Raw genomic sequence first — 22,041 nt, forward strand, 5'->3', positions numbered from 1 at the left:
CAAAATTCACAGTGCTATTTCCCATTTTAACCCTATAAATGTCTCTGGTCAAAGTCAATGGGAGAAATCTTGCCACAACTAATATATAATAGATTTCACACTAAAGTTATTTTTCCTCTTCCCATCAGGACAGAATTATCTTAATTACCTTAGTTTTCAAGAAGTTTGAGTATTATTAACTAGGGGTAAATCTGCTACATAAAAATATAAAGCAGACATATTTTAAAACCACAGTTTTATACTAGCAATTCATAATTCACTTTTCCAATAATCAAGATCCAAAGAATTATTCCCCGTTTTAAAGTTAGAGAGTGCTACTCTATTTCATAAGCATGATAAACTTTTGATATACCTTCAGGGATTTTTAAAAACTTCTTAGTAAAATTTATAAATCTAAAAACACATGCATATGCATTTTCATTAACTGTCACCAGTAATACTTTGCCATCTAGAAAATGTATGCAGTTTCCTCAAACCCTCCTGTTTTAACACATTTCATGCAACACTAACATTTTAAGTTACAACTCCAGGTTCTTTTCTGCTTTCTTTCTTCACAGCTTTCTTTGGGGTGTGTGTGTGTGTGTGTGTGTGTGTGTTCTCGAGGTGTCTTGTCATCCTAGAATAGTCAATAAACATCAAACATCAAACAACCCTTGGTCCTTCAAACACTAAAATGTATGCCTTTGGTACTGTCTTTAAATAGGTACACAAATGGCTATTAGAAGTATGAAATCTTCTCAGGTAGGAAACAGAAGGTAAATGGGAAAAAAAAAAAAGAAATAGGAAATCTCTTTATGGCTGGGAAAAATTAGTATGTTTCCAGAATGAGCTGTTCTTCATAACTGTCTTCCTTCCTCAGCCATAAAGTAATATATGCCTCATATAAATTAATATTTTTATTTATCATCTCCATCATATGAGTCCACCACACAGTAAATGATGACATTTTGGTATATGTGGTATGATATTAAACTCACTGCTATGTATTATATATTTATAAAAATATAAAATTCCTTGTGAAGACTATTATAAAATATTATCATCTGGATTGTATCGTGTGTCTATACTACAAGCTACCTCCTCCATTCTGAGCTTGTTCTTCCCCATTTTGTCTATTATTCCAACAATGCTGCAATAAACACCTTTGCATATAAATAATTATCTTAATTTCCCATATCACCAGAAGTTCTAGAAACAATGTTACTGAGTTTAAGGGTAAGAATTTTAAATCCTTTCATGCATAGCTCCAAAATACTGACAGATCATAAACTGAGATAATTTTCACAGAACATATTGAACATGCTGCCATCTTACCAAGGGCTTGTCAGCATCAGCTGTTATCTGACACAACTTTTAATAGATACATCCACACATCTAACATATATAGCATCACCCACCCATCCTACAAGGTTTTAAATTCCAGTAAGTTCATATGCTTATTTATTTGCTACATGTAATGTAGCCTTTTGGCTTGCCAGATTTTTGATGTCATCCTTTTATATTTTTGTGAAGTACATGTATACGGTATACATAAAAAGCCCCTTGATAGTCATTGATACAGCACATTTAGGTCAACTGGATGTCTTAGAATATAATTTTACTGTTTAAAATAATTAGATTATGGTAACATCCTTTGCATGTGTGATTTATTGTTAGTCTCACCAATGAGTAACTCCACACAGCATCTTTGATCAGTAACATAATCCTAAAATAAATAGTACCGGTACTTCAGGGGGAAAAAAAGACAATGTTTTTAAACAATCTTTCACTCCATCTCCAAGAACAAATTATCACAAAAAGCAGATTGTTTTTCTCTAACTTATATTAACATAAGCAGCCAAAAAGACTGATATGTTAAAGCACAGCTATCTCCTTTAAGATACATCCTGAATAGGCTTTATCTCACAGGCACATTTTCTAAATAATTTTCACAGAATATACTGAATTTCCAAAATATAATTTTATACCAATTAAGTTAAAAAACAAAACAATGCTTCATATAGTTTATGAAGTAAAAGTATGCAAAGAATACACACTAGCTTCTTAATAGTGGGCTATCAATACAGCAGGCCTGGGAGTAGCAAAGGGAATAGGATGGCTGCAATTCGGCCAGGTGTAGTGGCTCACACCTGTAATCCCAACACTTTGGGAGCCCAAGGCAGGTGGATTGCTTGAGTCCAGGAGTTCAAGACCAGGCTGGGCAACATGGTGAAACCCTGTCTCTACTAAAAATACTATTTGTAAAACTTATTTAAAAATTGGCTGGGTGTGGTGGCATATGCCCCTGTAGTCCCAGCTACTTGGGAGGCTGAGGTGGGACCATCGTCTGAGCCCAGTGTCCTTAGACACTTTTATACCCATTTTATGTGGATTTTATAGTATGATAAGGCTGAATAGAAAACAACTCTTAGTTTAACCAAATTTTTAATAAAACTGGCCGTATCACAATTACATACGAAAACTATTTTCCTATACACAAATAGGACAGATTTCATTTCTAACAGTAAAATGAGATACATACGAGATTAAATAGGAAGATATGTCTTATTCTTGATTTAAGAAGAACTATAAGAAGGAACCAGTTCCATCACATTTATAATGTTATCATTAAGATAACATTATAAATCAAAAACCACATCAATTCAAGTATTGTATTATTAGGAAAGAAATGGGTAAGAGACTGTAGTAGGTAGAAAAACACCCAGATATAATGTGGCAATTTCATAAATGAAGAAGGTAATATTTCAATTAGTGGATTACTTGATTAAAAGTATTAGGAGAAATGGGCTTGTAATTCCAACTATCATTTTTTCATCTTTATATTACATTAAAATTAAACCTATATTCACCAAATATTTACATGTAAAAAATAAAACAATGAGATAAAATACGGGTATATATTAAAAATAAAACCATGCCCAATCGATGAACTGATTAAGCATGAGTTGAAATTGAAACCAAAAAGGGAAACATGAGATAATTTGTGTACGTAGTTTTTAAAATCTGAGCAACAAATCACATTTGAAGTAATTCAAAAAATAACATACTAGAACATGCGTAACATAATTAAAGGCTAATATCCATAGTACACAAAAAACTGGGAACAAGTCAAAAAAGAAAAGAAAGAATTATACTGCAGGGAAAGAGCAAGAAATACCATTTCAAAGGAAAAACATAAAGTGAGCAATTAATATATACAAAGGATGTTTAAACCCATTTACTTTTTGCTTATCAGATTGGCAAAGATTGAAAAGATTGATAATATCTACTGCTAATAAGGATATGGTGAAACTAGCAGAAACTTTAGATAATAAGCTGCCACTATCCATTAAATTTAAGTGTAACTACGCTTTGACTTAAAAATTCAATTTTTATAACAGAAACGTATTCTGTGGCAATACTGTCAGAAGCATGCCAAGTGAGGCATTCATAGAGAAAAAGATGGAAATTATTCAAATGTCCATCAACAGGAGACTGAATAAAAAATAATTTATCCATTAAATGGAATATATATTCACCCACTGAACAAATTTTAAACACCCTTTATGTTACTGGTATTACAATAACAATGAGTAAGAGAGTCAAGATCATACATACAGTGAAGCTTATATTCTACCGTTAGGGAATTAAGCAATTAAAAAAAATAAAATTTAGAGTAAGAAATACTAATAAACAAGTTTATGAGGCAGAAGGTGTGCTACTCTAGTGGGTGGTCAGGGAACGCCTGTGAGGAAGAGACATTTCATCAGAGGAGGAGCAGGTGGCCACGTAAAGATGGGGCAGAACACTCCAGGCAGAGAAAGAGTGAAAAGGAAGGAGCTTAATGTGGTAAAGGTACTGAAAGGTCACCAGTGTAACTAGAAGGCAGAGAACCATGAAGAGACAGAGATGAGAATCAGATCAGTATGGATGTAAAATAAAATCCAAAGTGTACTGGGATGCCAATGAAGCAATGTGATGTATGATTTAGGCTTTCTAAAATTCACTCCAGCAGCTATAAAGGGGAAAAAAGACAGTAAGGGGCAATAGCAAAGTAGAAACACCATTTAGGAGGTTACTGTAATTGTCCAGGTGAGCAGGGGGTAGTGGAATACCATACAGTCATTAAAGAAAATGAAAAAGATCTACATTAAAAAAAAATTTAACATATATCAACTATGCAGGGCATCTGTATACCTTTTTACATATATTTTTGCATACATTTGCAGAACCAAATACATAAATTATTAGTAATATTTGTCCGAGAAGTTAGCGTATATAATTTAACCCTATATAGGTTAAGCCAAATACTGAAATATAACATTAAGGAAATGTTTCTAAGCATAAAAGCTAGGTGGCCTATGAAATGGACTTTGTACAAAAGAAATGTGGCAACTACTCAGTCAACCATCTTGCCTCAAGGCAAAAACAAACTGCTACAAATAAAAAAAGTGGTAACCAATGTTTTCTAAAGAAAGGAAATAGTACTGCAAATTTTTCAGTATTTAAGCAAATGTCACTTTACATGTATCAATAAATTTTCTATTTTAGTAATTTAATAAATACTTGCTCATTCCTAGCTCCTATTCTGTTAAAGTGACAGTATTCTAAGAATCAACTGCATCACAAAGTCAACAGGTTTCTGAGTCACAGCATCTTTATTATCTTTTACAGCATAATTTTAGGATACTGCCTTGTGGTATCAGCTAAACACTGAATTTCTGCCTTTGACATACTTAAGGTAGCATAATTAAATTCCTAGCAACTTCAGTTCTGAGCCTAGTATGTTATCTCATTGAATCTTCCTAGCAACCTCATAAAGAAGACATCATTCCTCATATCACAAGAAAACTGATTAGCAGTATTAATGTAAGAATAGCTAATAAACCGTTCAGTTAAAATTCAAATCCAGGTCTGCTTGTGGCTCAGTCATGTACCCTTGCAATCTAATCATATTTGCCACCCCCATACCAAAGTTAGAGACAACTGGTAACAGTCAGTGTTGCAGATAAATGAAAGACCGGGGTTAGCCAATTTTATATAAAGGTATCACATGTAATAGTAAAGAAATATATCCTTTCAACAGTGACTATAGCCCAAAAAAACTTAATACTTGAAATATACACCATACTTTGACTATATGCCTAGCTAGACAGCACTAGATATGCCAAAGAAATTGAAGATTTTATTTCAAAAAAGTTTCTAGATGTTAATCTCCACATTCAGACTACAGGCAGAATTAATGGCAGGTACTCAATGACTTCCAAATTATAACCCATAACGATAACCTTCCACTACTCGACGTGTTGTAAGAGTTTTCCTTCCCCACCCTACCAGCACGTTGACCTTTTAAAAAAAGAAATTTTAAAGAGCCCAATGAAGCGAACTCTGTGAGGGCTGAGACAGTACATTTAGAAACAGTTTCTTACTGTTTCTAAAGTGCTTCGGCATATATTAAGCTCTTAAATACCTGATGAACTGAATGTGCTAATAAAAAATAAAATGCTCAAAAAGTGAACAGGAGAACACACAAAATGTAATATGGAGGCTTGGAGAGCTAACAACAATTGTTTATAACCAAGAGATTTTTTTTTTTTTTTTTTTTTTGAGATGGTGTTTCACTCTGTCGCCTAGGCTGGAGTGCAGTGGCGCGATCTTGGCTCACTGCATCCTCCGCCTCCCAGGTTTAAGCAATTCTCTGCCTCAGCCTCCCGAGTAGCTGGGATTACTGTCCACCACCAAGCCCAGCTAATTTTTTTTGTTTTTTTAATGGAGACAGGGTTTCACCATCTTGGCTAGGCTGATCTTGAACTCCTGCCCTCATGATCCACCAGCCTCGGCCTCCCAAAGTGCTGGGATTACAGGTGTGAGCCACCGCGCCCAGCCAATTTATAACCTAAGAGATTCTTAAATTCCTTCAGAACCACGAAAGATGCATTTATAAACAACGTATAGCTAGAACAACGTTCAGGAAACTTTTTCTGTAAAGCATCAGAAAGTAAATATTTTAGGTTTTGTGGGCCATAAACTCTTTGTCACAACTACTCAACTCTGCTATTGCAGTGAAGGCAGCCAGAGAATATGCACACTTATGAGCATGGATGGCTGTGTTTCATTAAAACTTCATTCACAGAAACTGAAATTTGAATTTCATATAATTTTCACGTCACAAAATATCCTTTTGATTTTTTTTTTTTTTTAGCTATCTAAAAACGATTTTTAGTTCATAGGCCATAAAAAAACAGATGGTGGGCAGTAGTTTGCCAACCCCTCATTTATTTATTACATACTTTCACTGAGAACAAAGGCAGGTGTATTTTTACATTTTAATTAAGCACATTAAGCCTAAATGTGAAAACCTGTAATAGGAAGGGTTTTTAAGTGGGTTAATATGTTACTAAGAGAAATTACGAAGTTTTTTTTCCCCCCATATCTTCAAAACAAGAAGCTGAACCAAATCACACATGAAAGCTATAACCAGACAATTTATTTGGGAAAAACATTTCAGGCCATTAAAAGCAGTATGTGCTAAACCAGAATTCAGCCACGACATAAGCATGATTTTTAAAATCTTTTTTTTTTTTCTTTAAGCTATAAAGACCTACAGGCTTGAAGGTCCCCTTAAACTGGCAACCAGATCCTCCCAATGGTTCTTAACCAAGGGTGTTAATCAGACTAACCTGGAACATCTAAAAATACAGATGACCAAGAGGTTCTCTATCAGAGGGGCTGGGGAAGGGCCCTGGCATTGTATTTTTAATTTATGTGTCACAGGTCGCTGATGCTGCTCCCCATAGCTAAGGACTATAGCTAAAGTCAAACCATATGATCCAAACTTCATGTGTGCCATCAGGAAATAAACCCAAGTTAAAGAAGAAAAAACCCTGACTGGACAGAGTAACCACTAGCATAAGCTCCTTGAGAAGCATCTATTCGTTAAGACAACACAGATTCTTAAACTTTTGAAACCTACTGTCCCCCACCATACATGTCAAGTTTATGTTATTCTTCCAAACAAAAAGACATTTTGCTGCCTTTGACAGCCTTACTCTAGTAATAAGCCTCATAATTATGAGGCTCTCTTACATTTAGGAAAAGATTACAGAAAGAGTAAGCTAGGAAGCTTCTATTATCAAAATGTGACTGCTTTTTGTTATTTCAATATTGAGCTTTAAGGAATATTCCCTCATCTTTGTTCTATTGTGAGTCCAAAAACACCAATAAATGAGTCATAATCTCAAACTATACATGAATGCTCCACTGGTATATATTTTTTTGTTTTCTCAATTTACGAGATTGTGATATTAATCAAAAGGGATATTTTTGTTCCATAAGAAATCTTTCCCACAGCTCCTTTTAGTTTCAGGTCATAGCAATACCAATAGCATAAATACAATGTACAGCCTTTCATTCAACAAATATTTATGCATCAGCTACATGCCAGGATCTGTAATAGATTCTGGGTGTGCAGTAGTGATTACTGCAGAATGCAGACATGGTCCCTGCCTTGAGAGGGAGACAGCAACCAAATAAACAATTACAAAAAAGTATGTAACTAATTAACAAGTGGGAGAAGGGAGTGGGATTACACAGCAGAAGTGGAAGGAAGGTCCCACTTAGAGTGGTCAAAGGCTTCTTGAAGGTAACATGTAAGCTGAGACCTGAAGAAGAATGCAAAAGGGCCAGCATGTAAGGAACAGAGAAGAAACATCCCAGAAATAGAAAGTCACACACAAAAACCTAAAGTCATTAAAGAACATGATCATCTTTAAAGAACTAACCCTTGAGATCAAAGTAATTTGATTATAGAGGAAAAGGGTGAGTGCAATGAAACGTTAAAAATAGCCAGATCACGTAGAGCTCTCTAGCCTTTGGTAGGAAAAGTGTTTTCTACTCTACATGACACTGAAAGTCATGAAAGGTTTTAAGCAGGTGAATAATGCAATCTTTTTTGAGTTTTTAAAAGCTCGTGCTGACTATAATTCAAAAAACTAGAAGGGAACAGGAAAGAAGGGAAACCTGTAAGGCAGCTATAGCAATATTCCAGCTGATAGATGGTGGTGGCACTAGGAACAAGAAGTAGTTAGACTGAAGAAATATTTAGGAGGTAGAAACAACAGGCTCTGTTGATGTGATGAACTGGATATAGTAGATGAGAAAAATTAAATAACAGGAATAAAGATGACTCCTACCTATCTGGCTTGCACAATTAGATTGTGATACTAAATCTAGTGCCATGTAAGACAAACAGCAGTTTCTAAAACTACTCTCCAACACAATTGCCACTAGTCACACAGCCACATTTCAAGTGTTTAATAGGCACATGTAGCTGGTTGCTACCAACTGAACAGCACAGATACCGAACATTTCCACTGTCTCAGAAAGTGTAGATTACTGGACAGTGCTGTGCTAGAGGTAAGAAATGTGCCAAATGCAGGGGTCCATCAAGACTAAAATTATAAAGTATCCATTTGGCCAACATGTAGGTCCAGTGGTGAAGTCAGCAAAAGCAAGTTAATTGGAATTGTATTAATAATAGTAATACAATGGAATAGTAAATCACAAACTGGGATGAGAGTGATAAGTGGAACCATATACACAGGACATCTTTCAGGACATGAAAGGGAGAAGAAAAATAAGTGGAGGGGAAAAAAAAGGTTGGGTGATTCCAGAATATTCATTCAACAAAACTTTATTGAACACCTGTAAGTTCCAGATACTGTCTGGCTATAAGGGATACAAAAACAGGACAAGGACCCTCAAAGGGGGAAAAATAAGTAGCCAACTTTCAGATTATGATTAGATACCCCAAACAAATGAAAATAATATGACCAAGTGCAACTGAGTCAACGAGGAAGATCTCAATGGGCAAAATATCTGACATCAGCCATGAAGGCTTCATCAGTTTAAGGAAAAACAAAAAGGCTGAAATGAAGAGTGAGAGGAGAAAAGTAACAGGTGATGAAGGATATGGTCTGACTACACAGGAGCTTGAGCTTTTACTGAATGAAATGGTAAGCCCTGGAAGTTTCTGAACAAAAAAGTTACATGATTTATCGTTATAAAAAGGGTTACTCTGGCTACCATGTTGAAAACATATTTAAGGGGGAAAAAGGTATAAGCAGGGACACCAGTTAGAAGGCCTTTCCAATAATATAGGCAAAAGCCATCCATAATAGCAAAGATAGAATCAACCCAAATGCCCATGAACGGTAGACTGGATAAAGAAAATGTGGTATCTATACACCATGGAATATGACGCAGCCTATAAAAAAGAACAAAATCATGTCCTTTGTAGCAATGTGGATGCAGCTGGAGACTATTTATTGTAAGCAAATTAGCACAGAAACAGAAAATCAAATGCCACATGTTCTCACTTACAAGAATGAGCTAAACATTTGGTACACATGGACATAAAGATACAACAGACAGAGGCAAGAACAGGGAGGGAAGGAGGAGTAATGGTAGAAAGTTATATTGAGTACTATGCTCATTACCTGGGTGACTGGTTCAACTGTATCCCAAACTTCAGCATCATACAATATACTCTTCTAACAAACCGGCACATGTACACCCTGAATCTAAAATAAAAGCTGAATAATAATAATACAGGCAAAAGATGGCATGGCATGGCTTCAGTGAGAAATGATTAATATTTTTGGATATGCAGACATGCATCACATAAGGACATTTCAGTTGATGATGAACTGCACATGCAACAGTGGTCTCATAACATTATAATGGAGCTGAAAAATTCCTATCACCTAGTGATGTTGTAGCCATCATAACATCGCAGCACAATGTTCTACTCATGGTGTTTGTGGTGACGCTGGTGTAAATGAATCCACAATAGGTTTACTGTGCTTCAGCTGTATAGAAGTACAGTGGGCCACACATGGTGGCTCTTGCCTGTAATCCTAGCACTTTGCGAGGCCAAAGTGGGAGGATTACTTGATGCCAGGAATTCAAGACCAGCCCTGGCAACAGAGTGAGACCCTGTCTCTACAAAATTTTTTTTTTTAATTAGCCAGGCATGGTGGGGTGCCTGGTGTAGTCCCAGCTACTCAGGAGGCTGAGGTAGGAGGATCACCTGAGCCCAGGAGTCTGAGGTTATAGTGAGCTATGATCGTGCCACTGCACTCCAGCCTGGGTGACAGAGTGAGATGCCATCTCAAAAAAAGTATAGCATATACAGTTATGTCCGGTACACGATACTTGATAATGATAATGATTGTTACAGGTTTATGTACTTACTATACTTTTTATCATTAGAGTGCACTCCTTCTGTTACTTCTTTAAGAAAAAAAAAAGTTAACTATAAAACAGCCACAGGTAGGTCCTTCAAGAGGTATTCCAGAAGGCACTGTTATCACAGGAGGTGGCAGCTCCATTTATGTTTACTGCCTCTGAAGACATTCCAGAAGGACAAGATGTGGAGGTGAAATACAGTGATACTGATGATCCTGATCTCTGTAGGCCTAGGCTAACGTGTTCATGTCTTAGTTTTTTGTTCGTTTTTGGGACGGAGTTTCGCTCTGTCGCCCAGACTGGAGTGCAGTGGTGCTATCTCCGCTCACTGCAAACTCCACCTCCTGGGTTCACGCCATTCTCCTGCCTCAGCCTCCCGAGTAGCTCGGACTACAGGCGCCCACCACCACACCCGGCTAATTTTTTGTATTTTTAGTAGAGACGGGGTTTCACCGTGTTAGCCAGGATGGTCTCTATCTCCTGACCTCGTGATCCGCCCGCCTCAGCCTCCCAAAGTGCTGGGATTACAGGCGTAAGCCACCGTGCCCGGCCCATGTCTTAGCTTTTTAACAAAAAAGCTAAAAGGTAAAAAGTAATTTTAAAAATATAAAAAAGCTTATAAAGATATAAAGAAAATTTTTTGTACAGCTGTACAATGTGTGTTTTAAGCTATGTGTTATTACAAGAGTCAAAACGTTTAAAAAATTAAGAATTCATAAAGTAAAAAAGTGACAGTAATTTAAGGTTTATTATTGAAAAAAGTCTTTTAAAACCTTAAAAAAAAGTAGTGTAGCCCAAGTGTACAGTGTTTATAAAGTCTACAGTAGTGTACAGTAATGTCCTAGGTCTTTCACATTCCCTCACTCGTCACTCGCTGACTCACCCAGAGCAACGTATCCTGCAAGCTCCATTCATCACAAATGCCTTATACAATTGTACCATTTTTTATTTTTGATACCATATTTTTACTGTACTTTTTCTATGTTTCAATATGTTTAGATAAAAGTACCTACCTTTATGTTACAATTACCTACAGTATTCATTATAGTAATTGGCCACACCATATAGCCTAGATGTGTAGTGGGCTATACCATCTAGGTTTGTCTATGTATACTCTGATGTTCACACAACCATGATTATCTCCTAATGATGCACTTCTCAGAATGTATCCCCATCATAAAATGACACATGACTTTATTTTGAAGGGAGAACAGACAAGGTTTGCAGAGAGAATTTAGATACGGGGTATGAGAGAAAGATGAGTCAAGAACTGCAAGGTTTTAAGCTAGGTAACCAGAAAGACAGAATTGCATTTCGGAAAAGACTAAGATGCAGCTCTGGGGAAAACCGGGAGATCAGTTTTAGATATATATTAAGTTTGAGGAGCTTCTTAGACATCCAAAACGCTGAACAAAAAATAGCTGGATATCAGTTTAAGGATATCAACTTGGAAATCATTAGCAAATAGATGTAAATACCATCTGTATAAAGCTATGATACTGGAGTAAATATGCACAACAAAAAAGGAGAGATTCAAGGACTAAACCTTCAGCCACTCCAACAGAGGTCAGAAAGGTAACAGAAAAAACAAAGAAATGCTAGTGAAGTAAGAGGAAAACCTGCTAACAGACATGGTGGCCTGGAAACCAATGAAAAGGCCTTTCAAGCAACTGTAGCAATGGTGCCAAATACTACTAACAGATTAAGTGAGATGACAACTACAAATTTATAACGTGGTGGTCACTGGTAGGGGTTCAAAAGAAAACGAGAGTACATAAAGCAATTTTTCAAGGTTATTTTGCTGGAAAGAGAAGCAGAGACTGAGGTGGTGAGTGAAGGGAGAGACAGGGAGAAAAAAATTTTTTATAATGGGATAATACCATGTTTGCTCATGGAAAGAGCCAGTAGAGTGGGAAAAACCACTGATAGAAGAAGAGAGAGATACCACAGTAATATTCTTGAGAGCAAGAAGGGATGGAATCTGCTGTACAAATGAACTGGGTGGCCTTATCTTGGAAGGCTACAGTTCATCCAGTGACAAAGGAGAAGATAAAGGACATGGTCATAGATACAAGAGATCACTGGGCATGAAGCTAGGGAGGGACAAGATTGTTAAACGTGTATATGAGAAAGTGATTATAATTCAGTATGAAACTTCAGCTGTATAGAAGTGAGGGTGAGGAACAGGGAAAAGCTTGGATAGATAAACTGTAGGTCCCAATGGGATTGATAGGCTGTTGGAGCTGACGTATTTACTAGAGGAATTAGAAAGTGGGATGTTTGAAATGAGATTGGGGGAAGGGAGCAGAGTTACTGATAAAAGATAAAATATTCTAGGATATGACAATGGGAATGTGTAGTTGAGTTAGGGTAGCAAATAAGATCACTGGAGGAGAAGAAATCAAGGAACTAAGAGACCAGGATACTGGAAGCATCTTCTACATCAAAGTTTGTACCAGATTGTAAATCAACATACTGCGTCCTTCATCAAAATCTTGCTACAAAAAAAGTAAGCTAAACAGTAAACTTAGTGACACAGGTGACTTATATTCTGGCATAACTCCTTATCTTAATTCATACAGGTAACAGTTACCAGACCACATCTTCACTAGTATTGCTCTACATGGATACTGATGTCACCAAGAATTATGACAGAAATAAGAGACAGTGACAATGAGCCAAGAGCTAATAAAGTGAACAAGGAAGGATGTGAATGACCCAGGAAGGTTTGCAGGTGCTTGAAATAAAGACGAGCAGTGGGTGGTATAATTTGATCACATTAAAGTCAAAGCTTGAAGTTTTGGAAAATAAAGGTCAAGAAGTGACAATAAGGAACAAAAGCAGACATTTAGTCCACACACTTCCTAGTTCAGTGTTATAAGGTGTGCAAGAAGGGAAAAATTCACCACTTGAGAGAGCTGCAAGGGAAGTAGCATTCTTGGGGAGAAGGCTAGGTTACAGCTGGAATAAGAAAGAAACGAACATTCACAACAGATTGAGAATATAAAGGATTTTCTAACGACTGAGTTCCAGAAGTTACAATGAATGGATTTCAGATGATGAAAGGTGGGTGATGGGGACCAAAAAAAGCAACAGGATTAGAATCTGGAGGATGAGAGTTAACACAGAAGAGCCAGTGTAACTAAAGTAACAATGTCCTTGAAAAAGCATGCCTCAGGATTGGCCTCTGCCCAGAATGCAGTACTACTTCCTTCATTGTAAAGACAGACCATTGATGAAATTTGATGGTAACAAGGTGAAGGGGTTCCTACTTAGCTCCTGATGGGGGAGAGGAGAGGGGAAGTTCAGGAGAAAAGGGAAGGTATTAAACAGCCCTTCTGTCTTAGATCTTTTCAGACAAATGTAATAGAATCTGCGGCATAATGGCAATAAGGAAAAACCTGAGGCCCTTTAGCATATAATGAGGGTGCTCTTCAAGCATGAGAGGTAAGTATTCTTCTAAAAAACCAAATTTTAATATTTCCCAGCACCCACTTATCAGCAACACCATTTTAACCATAATTAATTACTCTGCCTCAACGGTGACCCCGATCTTCTGGCATTCCTAGATATCTCATCTCTAAACTTTCTAGCCTCTTATTTCTTATTCTATGGGGAACAGAATGCTGACACTCTGAATCAGGACCCAGGAAAAATGACAGCACAATTAAGCAGGAAACAGTGATCAGCGGAGGACAACTATGATATACAAAGTAACAAGATAGTTGGGCTTTTAAACTAAACAATAAAATTCAGCAAAATGCCAGAAAATTCATATACTAAATTTATAATCTATTTAAAGAGCGCTATGTCAGTGTATTATGTTTCCTAAATAGCATTCAGTTTGTAACTTTTGTATCTAAGTGACCTATAAAGCATAAGCGAAGTTTGAGGACATTCTTTCAATGGCTCAGAAAGGAATTTAAGGGTCTACCTCAGCACTTTTCTACACAGGGGAATGGAACTCCACTTGGAAGCCTCCAAAGTTACTTGGATTGAAAAATATTTCCAAGAATCCCTTGTTCCTCCCTTATACATGTGGCATTCATGTAGTATATGCAAAACTTCAAAGACACTCACTTCCTACACCCTTACCCCCAAACCACTTAATTATACTTAAAAAAGAAAGAGAGGGAATACAGTTCCTAATCCCTATTACAGCTGTTCAGTTTACTTCACAGTAAAGGAAAATTGGGAGCAGTTTGCAACAACTATCCCTCAGTGTAGCAAACTACTATCACCACTTAAGATCATCTTCAAATTGCACTCCCAAGAAATTGTGCAGTAAATTTAACTTCTTACACATTTTTATATGGACGTCCAATAAGGTATGCTATATATATGCACATACACATGCATATATCTATTTCTGCTATTACAAAACCCTGTAAGAGAAGCTTATCACACTAAACCTAACCCTTCAGCTTTTTTGTACATCTCTGGCTTCCAACTCAGCTACCAGCATTTAAGATTTATTAATCATAAGGTTTATATGCCATGTAGACTGATTAACTTGAAATAACTTAAAGTAGGTTAAAAATACCCCCCAAGTTTTAAACGGTTTAACATATCTGTTACAAGTCAGATAAAAAGAAAGTATTAGTCCAGCAACATGTGAATTACTAAAACAGAAGTAAAACCGTGGGGATATTAGTGAAAAAATTAAAAGATGGAAATAAATAGGGGAGAAAATGGAAGTGTTATGAAGCAGTTTCAGCCCAGCATCATTCAGATGTTCACATTCTTCAAACCATCATAAAGAGTGGGGGGAAAGCCTTTTCAACAAGTTCAAAAGATACCAGAGGTAGGAAACTTCTGGGATATTACAAAAGAAGCTTTACAGTGGTTCCACGAAGTCTCATGGATTGTGGGATAGACCGGGGGTGAGATGCCTTTAGGATTAATGTTTCATGAACGGTTCACTGATCTGCTTGTATTTTACACCATCATATCGTAATAAAAATAATTGCAGACTATAGCATTATTTTCAGATGATGCTTTTTAAACCAACACCGGCCTATGATTTACATTTTCAGTCCAGTCACTTAAACACGGAGTTTGAAGACTAAACACCCCACTTTTCTTTCTTGAGATGGAGTCTCACTCTGTTGCCCCGGCTGGAGTGCAGTGGCATGATCTCAGCTCACTGCAACTTCCGCTTCCCAGGTTCAAGCAATTCTCATGCTTCAGCCTTCCAAGCAACTGGGATCACAGGCACCTGCCACCATGCCTGGCTAATTTTTGTATTCACCACATCAGCCAGGCTAATCTCGAACTCCTGACCTCAGGTGATCTGCCCTCCCCAGCCTCCCAAAGTGCTGGGATTACAGGCGTGAGTCACCATACCCGGCCACCCCACTTTTCAAATTCTGGAAATACCTTGTTAGCAGCAAAAGATTTAACCAAAATCGATTTAACTGCCTACATAAACTTAAACTGGCCAAAAAGCCATTTGCCATTAATTTAAGTAAAACATATTCAATTAATTTTTAATTACCTAAACTTTTTAAGTTTTGGATCTAGTCTAACAATAATAGTTTAGCTTAGAAATGCAAACTTCTGGTAAAAAGGACATGATTTAAAGACCAGCAAAATTGGGGGCTGACATGAGTTTTATACACAGAATTTGTCCAGCATTTTAAGTCCCTTCAGATTAAGTTTTGAGACCTCTTAAAAATACACTTAAAGAACTCTATTTAAGATGGTCGAGTAATAAGAAAGTTACTTCTCCCCTTTTTCCTTGAACTTGGCCATCTTAATTCCTAACTTTAAAAATGTGGGTTTCCCAGTCTTCACAAATAAGTTGATAATATAAATCTTGCTTTTAAGTTCCTAATCTATAATCAATTGACACAAGGCATTTCCCAAGTGCCTAAATAAATACAAACCTAATAATTTAACAATGTTATCTGCTAAATTATGTACATTCACAGAACCAGTCATTTCACAGAATCATCATTATGAAAACACTGTACTTCAAATGGTACTACCGCAGAGGGACAAACTGGCAGCATTCAGCAAATAAGCGTATTTAATTTGTGCTGAATACAGCATCTTAAAATATAAATTTTGTTCACCGACACTTGCAAATCAAGAGATGTACATTGATCTGGATTTCCCACTTAGGGGAAAGAAATCAGATGATCTGGCAACATAAACTGTATTCCCACACAGTGGCTGGAGCTGCTTATGACTGGCTGCTTCATGTGCACTTCAGTTTTTAATAGTCTGCATGGTCCCATTTACCCAATACCTAACTGGCCCTGGAGACATTTGAGTAGCCATTCCCACTACAATGTAGTAAGACCAATCCTATGTAAGGCTTCTGAAAGCGATCTTATTCTTAGTAACGTATCTTGAACATCAAATTGTAGTATGCTACATTAATGAAGGCAAGTAGCCCATTTCAAGAGACAAATTAAGTCCCCTGTAGCAATTTTTTTCAGTAAGTTGTATGTACATAATTTTTCAAAGAACTTTTAAGCCTACTCTCATTTCTCAGAAAACTTGAAAAATCAGAACAGAAGCTTATAGACAGTAAATGCTGGAAATACTAAGCACCAACTTGGAAATCACTGATTTACAAGTACGGTCCTTGATAGAGGAATATTTAATCCATCCTGAAATAATCATTCACATAAAGCACTTGAGGCATTCTTGCCTTTAAAAAAAAAAAACAAAAAACCAAAAACCCCTAAATATAGCAATAATACATTTCTTAAGTAGTAAAAAATCATATACCAATGTTTCCACAAAATTACACTGAATTCCATAGGCAAAGTAAAGCAATCACTGATAACTGTCATTTTCCCTCCCTACGCTAACGTTTTCATTCCAGCAACATATTCTGAAAAACAAATTTTTAAAAATCTAAACCCTGAAAAATTTCCATATGCTGACCGTTTAACTTCCAAAACCTAATTTAGAATAAGCTTCACTCCTGTTGCTAATTAGATTCTGATTTGAAACATGGATTTTCAGAAAATAATATTACTAACAGAAAAACCATGAACTTTAACATAGGAGCCTAGAGAAAGCCCTTTAAGGAAAAATTCAAAGGGCAAAACACTTAAAATTCATCATGGCCCACCACTATGTACAAATGAGACCAACCCTATGGTCACTAAGGGCATTATATTTTAGGTCACATACACTGGCTCAATTACCCTTATTTCTATCCATTTCCTAATATAATCAAGTTGAGCACTTACATTTTACTCTGTGACTGATTTTAGACAAATTGACAATTCGCATTTTCATTAATTTTTTCTGAGAATTTCAGTTGCTGTAATTCATCAATATAAATGAACATTATGATCTTTTACCTCCTAAAGTACTATACTGAGATTCTGGTTTATCATTATGATATATTTAAGCAGAATTGCCTATTCAAAGTGACCTTAAAAAACCTCCCAACTTTTCCACTGCAAATATTGGCTGAGAAGACATTTTCTCAAGCCTATATTTTAATTAGCAGTAATGATATGAATTATTTTAGAAATCAAAGGTTTCTTAGCTGATTCTCCCTCATCAGAACTATTCATAAATATATCCCACATAAACTTGTTTGGAATTAAAAAAAAAAAATCACAAGCAGCATACTATATCCACTGGAGGGCACTCAACATGACACAAGCATGCAATGAAAACATGCTCCAACACTACTCACTCTGCTGCTTCAGGCTTGAGGGAAACTTTGAGAGTGGGGAATGTCTCTTAACAGAAGAGATGCCCATAAGTTAAAAAAATAAAGTGGCTAAACCCTAAAAATGGGTTCCTAATGTGATTGACTTTATCTTTCAAGTGCTTCTTTTTCCTTAGGGAGGAAGCAAATTATATGCATATTTCAAGGACAGCAGGGTTCAGGCCTCAACAGATGAGCCTAGGTTTCAAACTGAGTCAAGCTCAGTCTTGCATGAAACACAAAAGCAGCATTCTTAAGTAAACAGAGGAAATAAAGAACTTTCCCCTGAATTTAAGTGATGAAAAACCATAGGCATTAACTCCTACTCATTTAGATCAACACAAATCATATTATTTTCCTTTTGTGAAACCTGAGAAGTATGCATTTATTTTAACCGATTGGCCCACTTACCTATCACAATCACAACTGCAATATTACATAAATAGTCCGTTAAAGAAGGGCAACTGAATCTGCAAATCAGTATCTTCTCAATGAGGGTACAAGGAGGCAACGGCTACATACGATTGACAAACCAGAAGCAGCTCCTGGGCTATGTTTACTATTTACTTTTATGGGATAAAAATGTTCTCAGTCAAGCAGTTTCAACAATAGATACCACAGTTCCAATAAAAAGAGGGCTACAAGAAAACTAAGTTAACACATATTTTCAAAAACAATGTCACAAATCAACATGACACACTACAAAAGAGTTGCAAATACCTTTTGTTAGAAGTTTGTCCAGTTCTAAAAGCCTTCATCCTTTGTGCCCCGGGTTGGCAGTCAAGCATGCTTCCGACTAAGCTCAAAGCACAAACTTAAAACTTAACCACCTACTCATCTACAATTATTGATTATCAGCAGCTAGGAAACCACAAGAGAAATAAAAATAATCTTGTAACAGGACAGATGTGTTATTTCATTTCAATAACACTGAAGTTTCATTTGGCTAAATATACTTCTATAGTCTATTGCAACAGATTTAATTTCACTGCTACTTATAACTACAAAATAATTATATTCAAACTTTTAATTCTCTACATCCCTAGTTTCAACAATACTTAGCATGCGCCTCTCCCCACCTCACCCTATAACAAAAAAGAGTATCTGCAATAGTTTTGCTAACACATTTCAAAATACCCTTGGAGAAACTTGCCTCCTCGTTTTCTATCTTGGTGGTGGTGTTATTAAAACAAGCATACAGACACTCATTTATGCCAATTTTTATTCCAGTCATTAACAGGAACAGTAAGCTCAGTCTGATATATTTTAATGTTGGAAATACACTTTTCTATATCATGTTGGTAAAGGAAATAATCAGATAACAGTTTAAAAAACCCCTCTTCGATACTCTGAAACATGAACACTGTTAAATGCTTCATTTTTTTTAATTAGCCACCTTATTTTTTTTTAAGTTGGTTTTTCCTGAAAACTTTTAAATGACTGTTCTGGTCTGTGGGAGACTCAGGACTCCACAGGACTCTAAAGTTACATGCTATACTAAGCTTTCTAGCACAGGTTTTTAATTTTTCCCCACCCCCAGGACTTCAAACTTGAATAGTCTCAGCATTCCTTTAATCCTACAGAATAGACTTCTGAAAGTTTTTCAAGTTACTGTTGCAATAATCTCAGGGCCTTGTCCTTGTACACGGCCTTCAGAACAAAGGTTAGGTCAAAGTAATGAATATTGGGCGCAAATTAGCCAAATTTTGTCTGGTGTGAAAGGACATTCTCAAACCCTTAAGGGTACTTTTTTTTTAAATCACAGATTTTTTAAAGATTTAAATATAAAAGTAAAATAAATGCCGCACAGCCTTAGTTCAAACGAAAAGCCTCCAAAGTAGAAATTTATTATTATGTCAATAATTTAAGCAGAGAATAAACCAGCAGTATAACATAAATAACACTTGAGACTATATTTAATATTTCTTAGGATGAATACAAGTCAACACGAAGACATCTGAAGGTATTGAATGTTCGTTCACCAAGTGACAAATACTGAAATGGCTTCCTAAATTCCAGACAAACTACAACTTAGCGATCTGAAAAACATTAGCCTAGACTTTATGAAAGGAAATGCTGCCGTCTCTTCAAGTTGATGTCTAGCCTAAGCCACCATTATTCATCATACAAAGCTCTCATTTCACTAAAACCACTCCTCGATTTCCTTTTGCCGACCTCTGCATACCAGCAGCCTAGTCTTTCTTCATTCACCACTCACAAACTCGAGGGGTGGGGGGCCGGGAAGGGGGGAAGACCACAGATGTCTGGAAGATACAAAGTATGAGACAATGCTCCCTCCAAAAGGGAAGAGAACGAAGGCAACAACTACACCCAACTGCCAAAGCTTTCAAGCTTGGCAGATTCAGAAGCAGGCTATAGGAATTTAACTTCGAAAAGTCTCGGTTCAAAGTCCTCTCTCCAGACAAAACACTGAAAGAAGTTGCAATGCTTGAATTCCATTTGGCCAGTTCTGGAGCGAAGGAAAAATTCACTCCGCTGAAAAGAAAACGTGCTCTAAAATTCAATTTTAGCTGCCATCAAACCATTTGAATAAATTTAAATTATTTCTACGAATAAAATTCTCGAAGCGGTCTGAGTCAGAGGCTGAATCCTGCAGTTCACTTGGTAAGAAACAGTAAGCCATCACCTTCGCCTTTCTCCACCCCCTTATTTCACCAGGGTCTCATACCCACTACCATAAATCCGTGACTCCCAGTACATTACCCACTGCTTTCACTCACCTGCACAGTACGCTAAAATATAGGTGCAAGACATGGATTTTTTTATGTGCACACCCTACTGACGCATCGCACCGGCTGCACTAAGAGTTTAGTTGCTCTAAGGTTTAAAGTTGCTTCGATTCAAACTCACATAGCCAGAGCATTAAAAAAAAAATAATAATAACACTTCTATTCTTAAGAATGAAAGAGGAAATCTTAAGAGAAAGTCCACTGGTCCGATCCCCAGGACTGATGGGACTTAGGGTGGCTTCTCTGCCTCAGCGCCCGAACCCCAACTCGCCGCAGGAGCTGAGAAGGCGGAGCCCCCCGTCCCCACCCCGCCCCCCACCCCGGGCCCGGCGCATCCCGAGGCACAGGGTCCCTCCCCCAAACTCGGCCAAGGCCAGAGCCCCGGACGGAAACCACAGACCCCCACCCCCACCCCCGCCTGCCATCCGGGCTCCTGGACGCGCCCCCGCGGCGCCCCCTCCCCGCAAGCGATGCCCCCGGGGCCCCAGAGAGGCAGCGCGACCGGAACCCGGGCCCGGCCGCCGCCCTCCGCGCCCCGGGCGCGGCCGGCCCCCGCCGTCCCCCACCTGAGCTCCCCGCTCCCAACCCCAGGACTCCCGGCTGCGCCCAGCCCGGCTCCCAGCCCGCCGCCCGGACCGCGCGCCTGCTACGAAGTTTGGCTCCGAGAGGAAGCGGGAGCAGCCCCGGAAGAATAAGGAAAGGAGCGCCCAAGCACCTCAGGGGAACAGGCTCCTCCCGCCGCGGGAGTCCGACCGTCCTCGACCTGCGGTGGCGGCTCGGCGGGGACTGAAGCTGCTCCTCGGACCTTCCTCCGTCTCCGCCTCCCCTCGCTCTCCGCTCCCGGGGCCGGGCCAACGCGGCTGCCACAGACCGAGAAGCTTAAAATGGCGCCGCACAAGGAGCTCTTATAAGTCGCGCTGAAGCCGCTGTATCCTGCCGCCGCCGGCGCAGCGCGGAGCGTTCCGCCGCGCGAGGACAAGGGGCGGGGCGCGAGAGGGCGGTGAAAGTAGTCCCCGCGCCGCCCAGCAGTTTGCTGCCGTCTGAGCGCCCCGGGCCGGGGTGGGGTTCCTGGGCACCCCACGGACGCTCCCCGGGGTGACGGCTGCCGGCTGCCCGCTGCGCGGGTCCTGAGGGCAGCCCGTGAGGGCGCTGTGGTCTGCATCGGGAAGGCCGGGCCCCCGCGGCCTGGGTTGGGGAAGGTGGCCCCGGTATCCTATCATGTCCCAAGCCCGACGCCCCCGCCCCGCGCGTTTCCCGAACCCGGAGAGCAGCTGCAGGACTCGGCGCGCCTTTCCCGCGGCCTGCGGAAGGTGGCATCTCGGCCCCGGCCTTCGGGGACCTATCGGGGCGGACAGGACAGGTCCTGGGAGGGCGGAAGTT

General features: G+C 38.5%; 1 protein-coding gene across 2 annotated transcripts in view; it reads right to left on the reverse strand.

Annotated features, from left to right (window-relative positions):
- The window catches only part of CTNNB1 (catenin beta 1), a 41,598-nt gene extending 19,797 nt beyond the window's left edge, over positions 1–21,801 (reverse strand). The window contains exon 1 of one of the 2 annotated variants that reach the window (XM_055281480.2): positions 21,377–21,801. The gene's annotated coding sequence lies outside the window, so the exon portion shown is untranslated. The remainder of the gene's footprint in view (positions 1–21,376) is intronic. The other variant, XM_055281487.2, reaches the window with a different exon arrangement.
- Between the last annotated feature and the right edge of the window lie 240 nt (positions 21,802–22,041).

Source organism: Symphalangus syndactylus, chromosome 1 (assembly GCF_028878055.3).
Source record: "Symphalangus syndactylus isolate Jambi chromosome 1, NHGRI_mSymSyn1-v2.1_pri, whole genome shotgun sequence".
Lineage (NCBI taxonomy): Eukaryota > Metazoa > Chordata > Mammalia > Primates > Hylobatidae > Symphalangus > Symphalangus syndactylus.